At 45.7% G+C, this 18,402-nt stretch overlaps 4 non-coding genes across 4 annotated transcripts; all 4 read right to left on the reverse strand.

Annotated features, from left to right (window-relative positions):
• Positions 1–238: 238 nt before the first annotated feature.
• On the reverse strand, positions 239–321 carry TRNAL-CAG (transfer RNA leucine (anticodon CAG)). The gene has a single exon. It is a non-coding gene; the product is annotated as a tRNA-Leu (tRNA).
• Positions 322–11,538: 11,217 nt separating this feature from the next.
• Positions 11,539–11,611, reverse strand: TRNAP-UGG (transfer RNA proline (anticodon UGG)). The gene has a single exon. It is a non-coding gene; the product is annotated as a tRNA-Pro (tRNA).
• Positions 11,612–12,376: 765 nt separating this feature from the next.
• Positions 12,377–12,449, reverse strand: TRNAT-UGU (transfer RNA threonine (anticodon UGU)). Its single transcript has one exon. It is a non-coding gene; the product is annotated as a tRNA-Thr (tRNA).
• A 772-nt stretch (positions 12,450–13,221) lies between these two features.
• On the reverse strand, positions 13,222–13,294 carry TRNAT-UGU (transfer RNA threonine (anticodon UGU)). Its single transcript has one exon. It is a non-coding gene; the product is annotated as a tRNA-Thr (tRNA).
• Between the last annotated feature and the right edge of the window lie 5,108 nt (positions 13,295–18,402).

Raw genomic sequence — 18,402 nt, forward strand, 5'->3', positions numbered from 1 at the left:
CTAAGTTTTCATAGTCCCATAAAGCCATCATCTGAGATCGGAGACAGGTGGCAAACAAAGACTATGTGTACGCATTGATTGCATATCCTATTCATCAAGGTGTGTGGATTCGAGAGGTTGAAGGACACGTTTGGTCTAGCAAGAAAGAGTGACTGAAGTTACCCTTTTGTCTATTACAGGTGTACACATTTGGCAGTGGCTGCCATGATAAAGCCGTCATTTCCAGGAAAAGTTTTGCTGTCAGAAGTGGGATTCGAACCCACGCCTCCAGGGGAGACTGCGAGCTGAACGCAGCGCCTTAGACCGCTCGGCCATCCTGACCCGTGTTGTGGGCTAAGTATCCCAAATTTCGTTGCTCAAAGACTCACGGCAAGGGTGAATGTTATTCCTCAAGGATAGAAAAACCACAAGAATATCCACATGCACCCATGAAGCACTTCTGTGGTGGAGCTTCTTGGCTTCCTATTCACAGGGTCTAAAAGAAGAATCTTCTGAGGACTCTGGGTCTTAAAGGTCCCAGAAAACTCTGTCCAAAAGCAATAAAGTCAAGTTAGCCTGGATAAATAAGTTAGGCCCCAGTGAGATTTGAACTCATTACCCCTGGTTTACAAGACCAGTGCTCTAACCCCTGAGCTATGAAGCCTTCTTCTTGGGTAAAGTTTGGATGCGTTTCGAAACGTGAGTAAAGAAAACAGTTAACTTTTGAGAAAAGTTGGCATTTTAGATTTTGGATTTGAGGCCAAAAGCTTGAGGCCACAGAAATATGTGATGCCTCTGATCATAATTTTATCGCTGTCTTGTTGAACTCTTTCAATGATGACAGGAATGGCTTAAAAGTCTAAGTTTTCATAGTCCCATAAAGCCATCATCTGAGATCGGAGACAGGTGGCAAACAAAGACTATGTGTACGCATTGATTGCATATCCTATTCATCAAGGTGTGTGGATTCGAGAGTTTGAAGGACACGTTTGGTCTAGCAAAAAAGAGTGACTGAAGTTACCCTTTTGTCTATTACAGGTGTACACATTTGGCAGTGGCTGCCATGATAAAGCCGTCATTTCCAGGAAAAGATTTGCTGTCAGAGGTGGGATTCGAACCCACGCCTCCAGGGGAGACTGCGACCTGAACGCAGCGCCTTAGACCGCTCGGCCATCCTGCCCCGTGTTGTGGGCTAAGTATCCCAAATTTCATTGCTCAAAGACTCACGGCAAGGGTGAATGTTTTTCCTCAAGGATAGAAAAACCACAAGAATATCCACATGCACCCATGAAGCACTTCTGTGGTGGAGCTTCTTGGCTTCCTATTCACAGGGTTGAAAAGAAGAATCTTCAGAGGACTCTGGGTCTTAAAGGTCAAAGACCCAAGCTTGGCCAAACACCTGGGAACCTCAGAAAAGGATTTAAACACCACGGAAATGGACAGGAAACAGCAGGGGCAGCATGCATGGATGCCTCTGAGGCTGCTTAATCGCACCATTATGCCAAAATTATGGGCAACAGCATGGCCATGACAGAGTGACCGAATGAGGCTAGATAGCATCTAAAACATCCAATAATTGACCCTGACACTATAGGGGACGGCACGCAGAGGCAGCGGCAGCGGCAGCAGCGGCAGGCTAGAGAGTGTCATGGCAACATACCCTAAATGGACTCAGGCTTCAAACCAATGGGTGGCAGAGAGGAACCAAAGGAGGTGAGCAAGAAGCGCTCAAATAATATCGGTACATGATAAAAGTTTGCCAGTATATTTTGTGGATTACACAGTAGGGTGGCGACAAAGTTAACATGGAAGCCATGAAAACAATCCAAAATTCTGCCTGACACAGCTCGTTTGATAAGGGGACCATGTATGGAGGCAGTGAACTAGTAGCAGATTAAAGGTGCTGCAGTTAAAACTATGTTAGTTGGATCTTGGCATGGAGCTGGCGCTCCGCTGCCAGGCGAGCTTTCGCCAATCCAAGCCCCTGTCTCTAGGCTACTCCCCAAACAGCACTTCTAAGAACCTTTTGTATAAGATCAAGTGTAGTAGCGTTCTTATAAGTTTGGGATATGGCGGGTGAGGGGAATGTAAACATCTGCGCAAGAAGCGCTGAAATAATATCCGTAAATGAAAAAAGTTTTCCAGTATATTTTGTGGCTTACACAGCACGGTGGCGACAAAGTTAACAAGTTTGATGTGGAATGCCCTGTAATAGCTCTTGGGCGGTGTGCCTTTTATCACCTAGGCTCAGCAGTTTGAGCACCGCCTGCTGTCGCTTAGCGGCGGCACTGCTGCTGTGCCTAGAGCTACCGACTGATGGCGCAATGCCCACGGATGGTAATTCGGAGGAGGAGGAGGTGGAGGAGGGGTGGGAGGAGGAGGAGGCATAGTAGGCCTGAAACACCTGGACCGAGGTAGGCCCCGCAGTCCTCTGCGTCGGCAGTATATGACCAGCCCCAGGGTCAGACTCGGTCCCAGCCTGCACCAAGTTAAGTGTAGTAGCGTTCTTATAAGTTTGGAATATGGCGGGTGAGGGGAATGTAAACAGATGCGCAAGAAGCGCTGAAATAATATCCGTAAATGGTAAAAGTTTGCCAGTATATTTTGAGGATTACACAGCAGGGTGGCGACAAAGTTAACAAGTTTGTTGTGGAAGCCATGAAAACAACCCAAAATTCTGCCTGACACAGCACGTTTGATAAGGCGGCCATGTATGGAGGCAGTGAACTAGTAGTAGATTAAAGGTGCTGCAGTTAAAACTATGTTAGTAGGTTCTTGGCATGGAGCTGGCGCTCCGCTGCCAGGCGAGCTTTCGCCAATCCAAGCCCCTGTCTCTAGGCTACTCCCCAAACAGCACTTCTAAGAACCTTTTGTATAAGATCAAGTGTAGTAGCGTTCTTATAAGTTTAGGATATGGCGGGTGAGGGGAATGTAAACAGATGCGCAAGAAGCGCTGAAATAATATCCGTAAATGGTAAAAGTTTGCCAGTGTATTTTGTGGATAACACAGCAGGGTGGCGACAAAGTTAACAACTTTGATGTGGAATCCATGAAAACAACCCAAATTTCTGCCTGACACACCTCGTTTGATAAAGGGACAATGTATGGAGGCAGCTATATGGACGACTTTTGGAGGTAGCAATGTAGACAACGTGTGGAGGCTGCTATGGAGACAATTCAATTTGGATAGTGCCTGTATGTGGCAGTCCAAAAAAGTTTTCAAACCAGAGGAGCAGGTAGGTGGCCCTCCATAAAAATGGAATAGATTGAGTGCCTGTATGTGGCAGTCCAAAAAAGTTTTCAAACCAGAGGAGCAGGTAGGTGGCCCTCCAGAAAAATGGAATAGATTGAGTGCCTGTATGTGGCAGTCCAAAAAAGTTTTCAAACCAGAGGAGCAGGTAGGTGGCCCTCCAGAAAAATTGAATAGATTGAGTGCCTGTATGTGGCAGTCCAAAAAAGTTTTCAAACCAGAGAAGCAGGTAGGTGGCCCTCCAGAAAAATTGTATAGATTGAGTGCCTGTATGTGGCACTCCCAAAAATTGTTTAAAACAGAGGACCGGGTCGGTGGCCCTCCATAAAAATTAAATGCATAAAGTACTATAGCTAGAGCCAGTGGGCCCTGTCAAAAAATAGCCAGTTTCCTCTGCTTTACTGTACAAAGAGGAGGAGAAGGAGGAAAATGAGGAGGAGTGGATAAATTATTCAGGTTGAGCTTCCTTCACCTGGTGGAGATTGGAAATTAGGAGAAATCCAGGCTTTATTCATCTTGATAAGCGTCAGCCTGTCAGCGCTGTCAGTCGACAGGCGTGTACGCTTATCGGTGATGATGCCACCAGCTGCACTGAAAACCCGCTCGGACAAGACGCTAGCGGCAGGGCAGGCAAGAACCTCCAAGGCGTACAGCGCCAGTTCGTGCCACATGTCCAGCTTTGAAACCCAGTAGTTGTAGGGAGCTGTGTGATCATTTAGGACGATGGTATGGTCAGCTACGTACTCCCTCACCATCTTTCTGTAAAGATCAGCCCTACTCTGCCGAGACTGGGGACAGGTGACAGTGTCTTGCTGGGGTGACATAAAGCTGGCAAAAGCCTTGTAAAGCGTACCCTTGCCAGTGCTGGACAAGCTGCCTGCTCGCCTACTCTCCCTCGCTACTTGTCCCGCAGAACTACGCACTCTGCCGCTAGCGCTGTCAGAAGGGAAATACTGTTTCAGCTTGTGCACCAGGGCCTGCTGGTATTCATGCATTCTCACACTCCTTTCCTCTCCAGGGATGAGAGTGGAAAGATTTTGCTTGTACCGTGGGTCCAGGAGAGTGAACACCCAGTAATCGGTGCTGGAATAAATTCTTTGAACGCGAGGGTCACGGGATAGGCAGCCTAGCATGAAATCTGCCATATGCGCCAGAGTACCAACGCGTAAGAATTCACTCCCCTCACTGGCCTGACTGTCCATTTCCTCCTCCTCCAACTCCTCCAACTCCTCTTCTTCTGCCCATACACGCTCAACAGTGAAGGACTCAACAATGGTCCCCTCTTGTGTCTCGCCAACATTCTCCTCCTCTTCCTCCTCATCCACCTCCACCTCCTCCGATATGCGCTGAGAAACAGACCTAAGGGTGCTTTGGCTATCAACAAGGGAATATTCTTCCCCCATCTCTTGTGAGGAGCGCAAAGCTTCCGACTTCATGCTGACCAGAGAGTTTTTCAACAGGCCAAGCAGCGGGATGGTGAGGCTGATGATGGCGGCATCGCCACTGACCATCTGTGTTGACTCCTCAAAGTTACTCAGCACCTGACAGATATCAGACATCCACGTCCACTCCTCATTGTAGACTTGAGGAAGCTGACTGACCTGACTACCAGTTCTGGTGGAAGTTGACATCTGGCAGTCTACAATCGCTCGGCGCTGCTGGTAAACTCTGGATAACATGGTCACTGTTGAATTCCACCTCGTGGGCACGTCGCACAACAGTCGGTGAGCGGGCAGTTGGAGGCGGCGCTGCGCTGCCCTGAGAGTGGCAGCATCTGTGCTGGACTTCCTGAAATGCGCACAGATGCGGCGCACCTTCGTGAGCAAATCAGACAGATTGGGGTATGTCTTGAGGAAACGCTGAACTATCAGATTTAACACATGGGCCAGGCATGGCACATGTGTCAGTCTGCCGAGTTGCAGAGCCGCCACCAGGTTACGGCCGTTGTCACACACAACCATGCCTGGCTTCAGGTTCAGCGGTGCCAGCCACAGATTAGTCTGCGCCGTGATGCCCTGTAATAGTTCTTGGGCGGTGTGCCTTTTATCGCCTAGGCTCAGCAGTTTGAGCACCGCCTGCTGTCGCTTAGCGACGGCACTGCTGCTGTGCCTAGAGCTACCGACTGATGGCGCCATGCCCACGGATGGTCGTTCGGAGGAGGAGGTGGAGGAGGGGTGGGAGGAGGAGGAGGCATAGTAGGCCTGAAACACCTGGACCGAGGTAGGCCCCGCAATCCTCGGCGTCGGCAGTATATGACCAGCCGCAGGGTCAGACTCGGTCCCAGCCTCCACCAAGTTAACCCAATGTGCCGTCAGCGATATATAGTGGCCCTGCCCGGCAGCACTCGTCCATGTGTCCGTGGTCAGGTGGACCTTGTCAGAAACGGCGTTGGTCAGGGCACGGATTATGTTGTCTGACACGTGCTGGTGCAGGGCTGGGACGGCACATCGGGAAAAGTAGTGGCGGCTGGGGACCGAATACCGAGGGGCGGCCGCCGCCATGAGGCTGCGAAAGGCCTCGGTCTCTACTAGCCTATAGGGCAGCATCTCCAGGCTTAGCAATCTGGAGATGTGCACATTAAGGGCTTGGGCGTGCGGGTGGGTTTGCGTTTCCGCTCCAGCGTCTGGGGTATGGAGAGCTGAACGCTGGTGGATGCTGTGGAGGATCGTGGAGGCGACGATGGGGTTTTTGGGGCAGGGTCCTGGGCAGGGGGCTGACTATCAGCTGACACAGGGGAAGGAGCAGTGGTGTGCACGGCCGGAGGTGAACGCGCTTGTTGCCACTGAGTGGGGTGTTTAGCATTCATATGCCTGCGCATACTGGTGGTAGTTAAGCTATTAGTGGTGGAACCCCTGCTGATCCTGGTTTGGCAAATGTGGCACACCACAGTCCGTCGGTCATCCGGTGTTTCCTTAACCCCTTCCCGCACCCTGACGTGATTCTACGTCATAGGATGCGGGTAGTTCCCGCACCTTGACGTAGAATCACGTCATGGCGATCGCCCGAGCTCAGAAGCTGAGCCCTTGCGATCGCCGCGGGATCCCAGCGGTACGCGGTAGCTGGGATCCCGCAGTACCAGCCAGGATCGCGACTATCGCGATCCCGACTGTTTAACCCTATAGACGCCGCGGTCATAGTGACCGCGGCGTCTATGGTGTATTGGCGCGACGATCGGCACCCTCCGTGCAGGGCACGGAGGTGCCGGTCGTTGCCATGGCAACCTAGAGGCACGATCAGGTCCCCTAGGCTGCCTGTGGCAGCTGCCTGCTAGGATCGTGCACTGTGCACGATCTAACAGTGCAGCTGTCAGCCTATGCAGAATGCATAGGCTGACTATGTCATATGCTGCAATACATTAGTATTGCAGCATATTACAATGAACAAGTGATTAAATTATCACTTGTTCATGTCCCACCCTGGGACAAAATAAAACAGTAAAAAAAAAGTTTAAAAAAAAGGTGCAACTAAAAAAAAATTATTTAAAAAGAATAAAAGTCCCCTTAAGTCCCGTCCCATGCAGTAATCATATAAAACATAAAAAAAGTGAAAATCACCAAAAAAACCACAACATATTGGGTATCACAATGTCCGTAACAACCCGTCAAATAAAATAAAATGGTCACTGAACCCGTACGGTGAACGCCGTAAAAAAAAACACAAAAAAACCTCACAAAAATTATTAAATTTTCACATCTGATCGCATAAAAAGTGCATAAAAAGTGATCAAAAAGTAAAATGTACCCCAACATGATACCAAGAAAAAGTACAGCTTGTCCCGCAAAAAATAAGCTGTAAACCAGCGCTGTAAACAAAAAAATATAAATGTTCTGCCCATTGTTACATGGCGATACAAAAACAAGTAAATGTCTCACAAAATGAGTTCTATATTCTGCAAAACAAGTTAACCATAAAAAAGGCATGTAAATGGGGTATCGCCGTAATCGTGATGACCGGTAGAATAAAGATAACACATTATTTTTATGGTACGGTGAACGTCCGAGGAAAAAAACGCTAAAAACCATAAACAAGAATTAATGATTTTTTTAACCATCACCAAGAAAGAGTTAATAAAATCTGATTATTGGCTATTGAGCCCCCCCGTAAATGATGTACCTGATAAGTGGATCTCATCCACAAAAAAATAATCCCCCATATGTCCAAATTACAAAAAAATAAACATTTTATAGCCTGTAAAATGTGACATTGCAGATCTGCTCTGAATGGCGCCTCCTTCCGTTCTATGCCCGGCCGTGCGCCCATACAGCAGTCACCAACACATATGGGGCATCCTCATACTCGGGAGACATTGGGTATCAAACTTTGTGGAGTTTTTTGTCATTTAATACTTTGTGACGGTTTAATTTTTGGCCAAAATTAATATATTGTCTAAAAAAAATGACAGCTTGTAAATTAGACCTCCATTTTGTTTTAACCACTGTGAAGCATCTAAAGGGTTAACATACTTCTTAAAGTTGATTTTTTACACATTGAGGGGTGTAGTTTCTAAAATGGCATAATTTATGGGGGTTTACTGCTGTTTAGGCCTCTCAAAGTCAGTTAAAGCTGAGCAGGTGGCTCTAAATAAGGGTTTTGGCGTTTTTCATAAAAATGAGAAAAATTGCTCCCAAAATTCTGAACCTCCTAACAACCTAGAAAAGAGAGAAGATGCATAAAACCCTATGCCGATATAAAGCAGACATTCGGGAAATGTTAGTTATAAAGTTACTTGGGTGCTATGACTATCTGCCTGAAAAGCAGAACATTTTGAACTATGAAAATGAAGAATTTTTTGAAATTTTTGCCAAATTTAAGTTTTTTTCATAACTTAACACAAAAGATATCATCAAAATTTTAATATTACTTTGAAGTACAATGTGTGACGGTAAAACAATCTCAGAATCCCCTGGATATGTTAAAGTGTCAAAAAGTTATAACCTCCTATAATGACACAGGGCAAATTTTAAAAATCAGGCCTGGTCCTAAAGGTCTAAAATGGCATAGACACGAAGGGGTTAAAGAACCTCCAGACTTCTGAAAATCTAGCCCTCGCCGCAGGAGCCCTCGCCACGGGAGCTTCACTAGTTGACACATTTGGCACTGATGCACCAGCTCTGGCCCTGCCTCTCCGTCTGGCCCCACCACTGCCTCTTCCAACCTGTTCTGGTCGAGGACTCTCCTCCGTCTCAGAAGCACTGTGTTCACCCGGCCTCTCAACCCAGCTTGGGTCTGTCACCTCATCATCCTCCGATCCCTCAGTCTGCTCCCCCCTCGGACTTCCTGCCCTGACAACAACTTCCCCACTGTCTGACAACCGTGTCTCCTCATCGTCGGACACCTCTTTACACACTTCTTCCAGTACGTCAACAAGGTCATCATCACCCACAGACTGGGACTGGTGGAAAACCTGGGCATCGGAAAATTGCTCATCAGCAACCGGACAAGTGGTTTGTGACTGTGGGAAGGGTCCAGAAAACAGTTCCTCAGAGTATGCCGGTTCAAATGGCAAATTTTGCTGGGAGGGGGCAGACTGGGGGGGAGGAGGCTGAGGTGCAGGAGCTGGAGGAGTGCCGATTTCGGTGACATGGGTGGACTGCGTGGAAGACTGACTGGTGGACAAATTGCTTGAAGCATTGTCGGCAATCCACGACATCACCTGTTCGCACTGTTCTGGCCTCAACAGTGCTCTACCACGAGTCCCAGTAACTTCAGACATGAACCTAGGGAGTGTAGCTCTGCGGCGTTCCCCTGCTCCCTCATAAGCAGGTGGTGTCTCACCCCGCCCAGGACCACGGCCTCTGACCCCTGCAGTAGTTGGACGCCCACGTCCCCGCCCTCGTCCTCTACCCCTAGCCCTCGGGTTAAACATTTTGAAAATGAGAGTTATAACTTTAATTTTTTTTTTAACTTTTTTTTGTGTTTTTTTTTTTTTTTGTGTGTTTTTTAGTTTTTAAAACCAAACGATGCTATCCTATTGCTATGGCTATTTTCTAGCCAAGTATGAAAGCACACTGCTATGCCAGATGAGAAGACACTGAGTTATTAAAAAAATAAACGTAAAATAAAAAAGGAAATGGCAGACTGTGCCTAATTGAAATACAACCCCGGGCCCTAATAAATTTTCCCACTTCGGTCTTTGCGATGGATATGTGCGTCACTAAGCGCAAAACACAGTGGTCGCAAGTCTCACTCCAAATTGCTCACAATTTGCTAGTAGATGCACTGCAGCAACTACAGCCACCAGCAGATCAACCAGAAATCAAATATACAGGCAGTCCCCGGGTTACATACAAGATAGGGACTGTAGGTTTGTTCTTAAGTTGAATTTGTATGTAAGTCGAAACTGTATATTTTATCATTGTAGTTCCCGACAATTTTTTTTTTTGCCCCAGTGACAATTGGAGTTTCAAATTTTTTTGCTGTAATAGGACCAAGAATTATCAATAAAGCTTCATTGCAGACAATTTTAAGCTGATTATTGCAGTCTGGGACTATTTTAAAGCATCCAGAGAGCTTCACCAGAGGTCACAGTGGGCAGAGGGGTCTGTATGTAACTATGGGTTGTCTGTAAGTCGGGTGTCCTTAAGTAGGGGACCGCCTGTATATAACGCTACTGTAGGCGTAAGTAAGCCGTTTGGATTCTCCTATGGCTATTTTCTAGCCAAGTATTAAAGCACACTACTATGCCAGATGAGATGACGCTGAGTTATGAAAAAAATAAACGTAAAATAAAAAAGGAAATGGCAGACTGTGCCTAATTGAAATACAACCCCGGGCCCTAATAAATTTTCCCACTTCGGTCTTTGCGATGGATATGTGCGTCACTAAGCGCAAAACACAGTGGTCGCAAGTCTCACTCCAAATTGCTCACAATTTGCTAGTAGATGCACTGCAGCAACTACAGCCACCAGCAGATCAACCAGAAATCAAATATATATAACGCTACTGTAGGCGTAAGTAAGCCGTTTGGATTCTCCTATGGCTATTTTCTAGCCAAGTATTAAAGCACACTACTATGCAAGATGAGATGACACTGAGTTATTAAAAAAATAAACGTAAAATAAAAAGAAACTGGCAGACTGTGCCTAATTGAAATCAAACCCCTAATAAATTTTCCCACTTTGGTGTTTGAGGTGGATATGTGTGTCACTAAGAGCTAAACACAACGGTAGCAAGTCCCCCTGCTAATTCCTCACAATATGGTACTAGCTGCACTACTAGTGCCAGCAAGCCCAGCCACAAGCAAATAAAAAAAAAAAGTATAACGTTATTGTAGCCCTAAGAAGGGCTGTTGGGTTGTTGTAGAATCACTCCTGCCGAGCAGTAAGCTAATAGAACAGCCTAACGCTTTCCCTGACCAGCAGCAGCTCTCTCCCTAGCGGCATCCAGACAGAGAATGATCCGAGCAGCGCGGGCAGCGGCTAGTCTATCCCAGGGTCACCTGATCTGGCCAGCCAACCACTGCTATCGACGTGTAAGGGTACCACGTCATGCTGGGTGGAGTGCAGAGTCTCCTGGCTTGTGATTGGCTCTGTTTCTGGCCGCCAAAAAGCAAAACGGCGGGAGCTGCCATTTTCTCGAGCGGGCGAAATACTCGTCCGAGCAACGAGCAGTTACGAGTACGCTAATGCTCGATCGAGCATCAAGCTCGGACGAGTATGTTCGCTCATCTCTACTCCTGATCATAATTTTATCGCTGTCTTGTTGAACTCTTTCAATGATGACAGGAATGGCTTAAAAGTCTAAGTTTTCATAGTCCCATAAAGCCATCATCTGAGATCGGAGACAGGTGGCAAACAAAGACTATGTGTACGCATTGATTGCATATCCTATTCATCAAGGTGTGTGGATTCGAGAGTTTGAAGGACACATTTGGTCTAGCAAAAAAGAGTGACTGAAGTTACCCTTTTGTCTATTACAGGTGTACACATTTGGCAGTGGCTGCCATGATAAAGCCGTCATTTCCAGGAAAAGTTTTGCTGTCAGAAGTGGGATTCGAACCCACGCTTCCAGGGGAGACTGCGACCTGAATGCAGCGCCTTAGACCGCTCAGCCATCCTGACCCATGTTGTGGGCTAAGTATCCCAAATTTCGTTGCTCAAAGACTCACGGCAAGGGTGAATGTTTTTCCTCAAGGATAGAAAAACCACAAGAATATCCACATGCACCCATGAAGCACTTCTGTGGTGGAGCTTCTTGGCTTCCTATTCACAGGGTTGAAAAGAAGAATCTTCAGAGGACTCTGGGTCTTAAAGGTCCCAGAAAACTCTGTCCAAAAGCAATAAAGTCAAGTTAGCCTGGATAAATAAGTTAGGCCTCAGTGAGATTTGAACTCACGACCCCTGGTTTCCAAGACCAGTGCTCTAACCCCTGAGCTATGAAGCCTTCTACTTGGGTAAAGTTTGGATGCGTTTCGAAACGTGAGTAAAGAAAACAGTTAACTTTTGAGAAAAGTTGGCATTTTAGATGTGGGATTTGAGGCCAAAAGCTTGAGGCCACAGAAATATGTGATGCTCCTGATCATAATTTTATCGCTGTCTTGTTGAACTCTTTCAATGATGACAGGAATGGCTTAAAAGTCTAAGTTTTCATAGTCCCATAAAGCCATCATCTGAGATCGGAGACAGGTGGCAAACAAAGACTATGTGTACGCATTGATTGCATATCCTATTCATCAAGGTGTGTGGATTCGAGAGTTTGAAGGACACGTTTGGTCTAGCAAAAAAGAGTGACTGAAGTTACCCTTTTGTCTATTACAGGTGTACACATTTGGCAGTGGCTGCCATGATAAAGCTGTCATTTCCAGGAAAAGTTTTGCTGTCAGAAGTGGGATTCAAACCCACGCCTCCAGGGGAGACTGCGCCCTGAACGCAGCGCCTTAGACCGCTCGGCCATCCTGACCCGTGTTGTGGGCTAAGTATCCCAAATTTCGTTGCTCAAAGACTCACGGCAAGGGTGAATGTTTTTCCTCAAGGATAGAAAAACCACAAGAATAACCACATGCACCGATGAAGCACTTCTGTGGTGGAGCTTCTTGGCTTCCTATTCACAGGGTTGAAAAGAAGAATCTTCAGAGGACTCTGGGTCTTAAAGGTCCCAGAAAACTCTGTCCAGAAGCAAGAAAGTCAAATTAGCCTGGATAAATAAGTTAGGCCCCAGTGAGATTTGAACTCACGACCCCTGGTTTACAAGACCAGTGCTCTAACCCCTGAGCTATGAAGCCTTCTGCTTGGGTAAAGATTGGATGCGTTTTGAAACGTGAGTAAAGAAAACAGTTAACTTTTGAGAAAACTTGGCATTTTAGATGTGGGATTTGAGGCCAAAAGCTTGAGGCCACAGAAATATGTGATGCTCCTGATCATAATTTTATCGCTGTCTTGTTGAACTCTTTCAATGATGACAGGAATGGCTTAAAAGTCTAAGTTTTCATAGTCCCATAAAGCCATCATCTGAGATCGGAGACAGGTGGCAAACAAAGACTATGTGTAAGCCTTGATTGCATATCCTATTCATCAAGATGTGTGGATTCGAGAGTTTGAAGGACACGTTTGGTCTAGCAAAAAAGCAAAAAGAGTGACTGAAGTTACCCTTTTGTCTATTACAGGTGTACACATTTGGCAGTGGCTGCCATGATAAAGCCGTCATTTCCAGGAAAAGTTTTGCTGTCAGAAGTGGGACTCGAACCCACGCCTCCAGGAGAGACTGTGACCTGAACGCAGTGCCTTAGACCGCTCAGCCATCCTGACCCATGTTGTGGTCTAAGTATCCCACATTTCATTGCTCAAAGACTCACGGCAAGGATGAATGTTTTTCCTCAAGGATAGAAAAACCACAAGAATATCCACATGCACCCATGAAGCACTTCTGTGGTGGAGCTTCTTGGCTTCCTATTCACAGGGTTGAAAAGAAGAATCTTCAGAGGACTCTGGGTCTTAAAGGTCCCAGAAAACTCTGTCCAGAAGCAAGAAAGTCAAGTTAGCCTGGATAAATAAGTTAGGCCCCAGTGAGATTTGAACTCACGACCCCTGGTTTACAAGACCAGTGCTCTAACCCCTGAGCTATGAAGCCTTCTGCTTGGGTAAAGCATGGATGCATTACAGAACATGAGTAAAGACAACTTTAGTGCTCCTGGATTAGGCCAAAACAAGTTTCGTGTGACAGTATGGTGTGCATCAGTAGTGCACCAGTCTTAATAAATTCCCACAGGACAACAGCAGACATGATGTGAGCTGTCATTCACTGTGGACAAAAGTTTTACTGTACATCTGTACTCAACTTTTCTGTGTAGTTAGCACTAACAATAATTCCATTTCGAAACAGAGTTATGAACCCCTTGTGGTGACCCCCAACCATAAAATCATTTTTATTGCTACTGCACAACTGTAATTTTTCCACTGTTATGAATTGTAACTGTAGACACAGTGATCCCATGGAACTCCCCAGTGGCTAACATTCACAGGGATGTCACTAGCCAATAGTCATACACCACGTAGCCAGCAGTTACATTGATGCACCCAGTAGTTAGCAGTCACAGGCAACTCCCCAGTGGCCAGCAGTCACAGTGATGTCCCACAGCAGCCAGTGGTGAAACGTACTTACGTGCTCCCATAGACTCTCCGGTATTCTGTGGCTTGTTGCTCTCCAGTGTAAGAACAGCAAAACTGTATAGCACCGCTTTCCCATTCAAGTGTATATTTAATTATTCAATAGGTGGGCGGTGTCTTTTTCTATAAGACCATAAGAAATATGTGAAATGTTTGTTCAAACCCCCAAAGGATTCCCGACCCAAAGGTTGAGAACCGCTGCTCTTGAAGATTGTAGATTTTTACCGAGATTGGTCAGCTTCTGGGTGTAAACATATCGCCTTGATGGTGAGGAGACCTGTATCACAATGTATCAAATCCTGTATCACCTGTATCAAATCTGTGGACCACATGTGGATCAATTTCTATTTCTATACAAATTAGCATATTAGTGTATTATGGGAAATGGTGCAGTTACAATGTCTATCCATGACTGACAGTTCGTTTCTTCCTGAGAGAGAGAGGATGCACCAGTTGTGCTCTACGGAGGAGGAGGCAGCAGTGGTATTAGGCGTCACGTAGGCTGTGTGGGTTCCTACACTAATCGGTTCAGCTGCAGAGTGTACCCACTGTAAAACAACAACATTAGGGACTAAGACCAAGCAGCCCACCAGTAATCATACTTACAGGCTAAGGCCATGTGGCTCTGGGCCCCAACACCCCACAAGCACCGAACCATGTGAACAGGTCTTGAATGCTCACAATTCCAAAAGTGGGTTGGGTCAGCACAGTGGTATGAAAACTAGATGAAAACTACTTCTGTATATGCTGTGTCTTTTCCTTTCTCCTGCACTGTACCATAATTTCAGCTGTTTTTCTAATATGCAAATTAACATATTTGACTTATTTTGGATATGACTCTTGGTTTCTGCAAGGCTGCCAGTAAAACACCCAATCCCTTTGGTTGAGTGCTCTGTGGTGACAGGTTCCTTTTAACCACTCTATGGCGCTGGGTCCTGCGATTAGCGCGGAGTAGAGCTACGGCTCTGGTTCGGCTCTGCACCATAGCCAAGCCGGCATCGGGGGTCGTGGAACGTCAGTGGTAATCTACCGCTGACATCCCCGAGTAACACCTGCGGTCGGAGTGGTCTCTGATCGCGGGTGTTTAACCCGTTAAATTCCACGGTTAGCGCGACCGCAGCATTTAACATGACTTTGGGGGTCTTTCCAACACGATCTGCCCCCCCTCCGCCATTTTCGGGGGCGCCGATCGTTGCTATGGCAGCACTGGGGTCCGATCAGGACCCCAGAGTTGCAAGTAAAAACTGCCTATAAGATGTTGTCTGTGATGTCATCTTATAGGCACAGTGTCAGCCTATGCATGTCCATAGGCTGACACTGCTAATACCCTGCAATACATCAATATGTCCCATGGTGGAAGTAGTAAAAAAAAGTAAAAAAAGAAATGTTATTCGATAAAAAATAAGTTTATAAAGCAATAAAAATGCCCATAAGCCCCAAAACATATAAAGAGACATATAACGCAAAAAAAGTCTAAATCATAACACAAACCCCATATTTATAGTATCACCGCGTCCGTAACAATCTGTAGAATAAAATTAAATAATTATTGAACCCGTACGATGAACGCCGTAAAAAAAAAAAAAAAAACATTCAAAACCCACCAAAAATTATGATTTTTACCAATTGAATCCCACAAAAAATGCAATAAAAAGTGATCAACAAAACATACCGTATATACTCGTGTATAAGCCGAGTTTTTCAGCACAAAAAATGTGCTGAAAAACCTAATCTCGGCTTATACACGAGTTAATTAAAAAAAAAAAAAATTAATACTCACCCTCCGGCTCCCGGTCCTCGGCGGCGGCTCCTGGTCCTCGGCGGCAGCTCCCGATCCTCTGCGGCGGCTTCTCTCTTCGATCTTCAAGTGCCGGCAGTCGCGTCTATGCGACTTGCCGGCGGGCGCACAATATGATGTAGCGGTGTCGCATCGCACTGTGCGCCCGCTGGCAAGTCGCATGGATGCGACTGCCGGCACGTGAAGATCGAAGAGAGAAGCCGCCACAATGGATCGGGAGCTGCCGCCGCGGACCGGGAGCCGCCGCCCAGGACCAGGAGCCGCCGCCGAGGACCGGGAGCCGCCACTTCAAATCAAAGGTGAGTATCGTCGGAGGGTGAGTATTAAGTTTATTTTTTTATTATACTGAGGGCAGGCTGTATACTTTTTGGGGCAGGCTGTATACTTTTTGGGGCAGGCTGTATACTTCATGGGGGCAGGCTGTATACTTCATGGGGGCAGGCTGTATACTTCATGGGGGCAGGCTGTATACTTCATGGGGGCAGGCTGTATACTTTATGGGGGCAGGCTGTATACTTCATCGGGGCAGGCTGTATACTTCATCGGGGCAGGCTGATTGTATACTACTTGGGACAGGCTGTATACTACAGGGGGCTAGCTGGCTGTATACTACACCCTCGGCTTATACTGGAGTCAATAGGTTTTCCCATTTTTTTGTGGTAAAATTAGGGGTCTCGGCTTATACTCGAGTATATACGGTATGTACTCTAGAATGATATTGTTGCAAAGTACAACATGTCCCGCAAATAAACAGGTCATCAACCAGCTCAGCCAAAAAAGTAAAAATGTTATGCCACTTGGAAGACGGCGATGCAAAAATAATAGATTTTTCCCCACATTAGGGTTTTATTTGGCAAATTTAGAAAAACATAAGAAAAAATATTCATGTCTGGTATCCCCGTAATCGTATCGACCCATAGAATAAAAGATAACATGATTTTTGGGCTATACGGTGAACAAGAAAAAAAAACCAAGTAAAAAAATCTAATACGGAATTGATGCTTTTCTACTCCTGACCTCAAAAAAGTTCCTAAACTTTCAACAATAGGGGATACCAACCAAAAAAGGGTAACACTGGAAAAAGCATCTCGTCCGAAAAAAATAAAAAATGCCGTCACATGGCCCCAATAAGGAAAAAGCAAAAATGTTGTAGCCTACAAAAGGGGCCAATGAGGAAACTAAAATCCTGGCAGCTGCAGGGCACTCCTTCCCTTCTGCACCTCACCGTGTGCCCATAAAACAAGTAACGGCCACATGTGGGGGGTCTCTGCACTCGGGAGAAATTGCAGAAGAAATTGTACGGTGGGTTTTCTCTTTTTTTGAAATGTGTAAATTTTAGGGCTAAATGAACATATAACCGACAAAATTTGACCATTCTAAATTTCACCGCCATTTTGATTCAATTACTATGAAGGGGTTAACAATCTTCCTAAAAGCTGTTTCTGATAGCTTGAGGGGTGCAGATGTAAAAATGGGTTGGTTATATTGGGGGGGGGGGGGGGTGTTAATCCCAAATATGTAAAATTTCATTCAAAACAGTATTTATCCCCAAAATAGTCAATTCTGAAAATACGGAAAATCGATAATCTATTTGTAAGCCGCGTGACATCAAAATAAATTATCCAGACATTTCAAAAATGATGAAAATGTAAAGTAGACAAATGGGAAATGTTATTCTGCAACTTATTTAGGCGGTAAATCTATCTGCCTGAAAACGCAATGATTTAGAATTTCGAAAATGGCAAATTTTTCAAAAAATGCATAATTTTTTCTTTTTAAGTAGCAGTGTTCAAAAGTTATAACCATATAAAGAGACGCAGGTCAAAATCCAAAAAATGGGACTGAGCCTTAAGCTCCAAAATGGATGCGTCCTTAACCCTTCGCTCATTTCTCGCTCTCCATCTTCAAAAATCCATAACTTTTTCATTTTTCCGTGTACAGAGCTGTGTGAGGGTTTATTTTGTGTGTAACAAATTTTACTTTCCTGTGATGTTATTTATTATTCCCTGCCATGTAGTGGGAAGCTGGAAAAAAATTCCAAATGTGGAAAAATTGAAAAGAAAAAAAAAAAAACCCCATATGCCCTTTGGGCTCAGTATTTACAACTTTCCTTCTGTGCTCCAATTAACACCTCTACTTTATTCTTTGGTTCGGTGCGATCGCGGTGATACCAAATTTATACAGGTTTTATTGCATTTTAATACATTTTCAAAAATTGTGTACAAAAAAGAAAAAAAAAACATTTTCACCATCTCCCGACGCTAATAACTTTTTCATACTTTGGTGCACGGAGCTGGGGGAGGTGTCATTTTTTTTTTTGCAAAATGAGCCAACATTTTCATCGCTACCATTTTGAGGACTGTGCAACATTTTGATCATTTTTCATTACATTTTTTATGTCATGTAAAAAGTACAAATGTACAATGCCACTGGCTCATTGTAATGGATAGGCAGAAGCCTTGCGGCCTCGGGTCAAACGAAGACCTGAGGCTACCATGGCAATCGATGTTCGGGGGAGCGACGATCGCAGGTAACATGCTTTCAGTGCCGCTGGCAACTTTGCCGGCGGCAGGGAACAGGTTAACACCCGCGATCGGTGCAAGCACCGACCGCGGGTGATAGCGATGGATCTAGGCAGCTCCCTTGACATCAAGCATGACCTTCAGGAAGCCTTATGACACAATGCAGAATTAATTGGTAGTCTCCAAAAGGAGAACTCTCATTTCCCAACCCTAACCGCAAGCTTCTCACTCAGCCAAACCGGTTCTTTACGC

This window comes from Engystomops pustulosus, chromosome 1 (genome assembly GCF_040894005.1).
Source record: "Engystomops pustulosus chromosome 1, aEngPut4.maternal, whole genome shotgun sequence".
NCBI classification, from domain to species: Eukaryota; Metazoa; Chordata; class Amphibia; order Anura; family Leptodactylidae; genus Engystomops; species Engystomops pustulosus.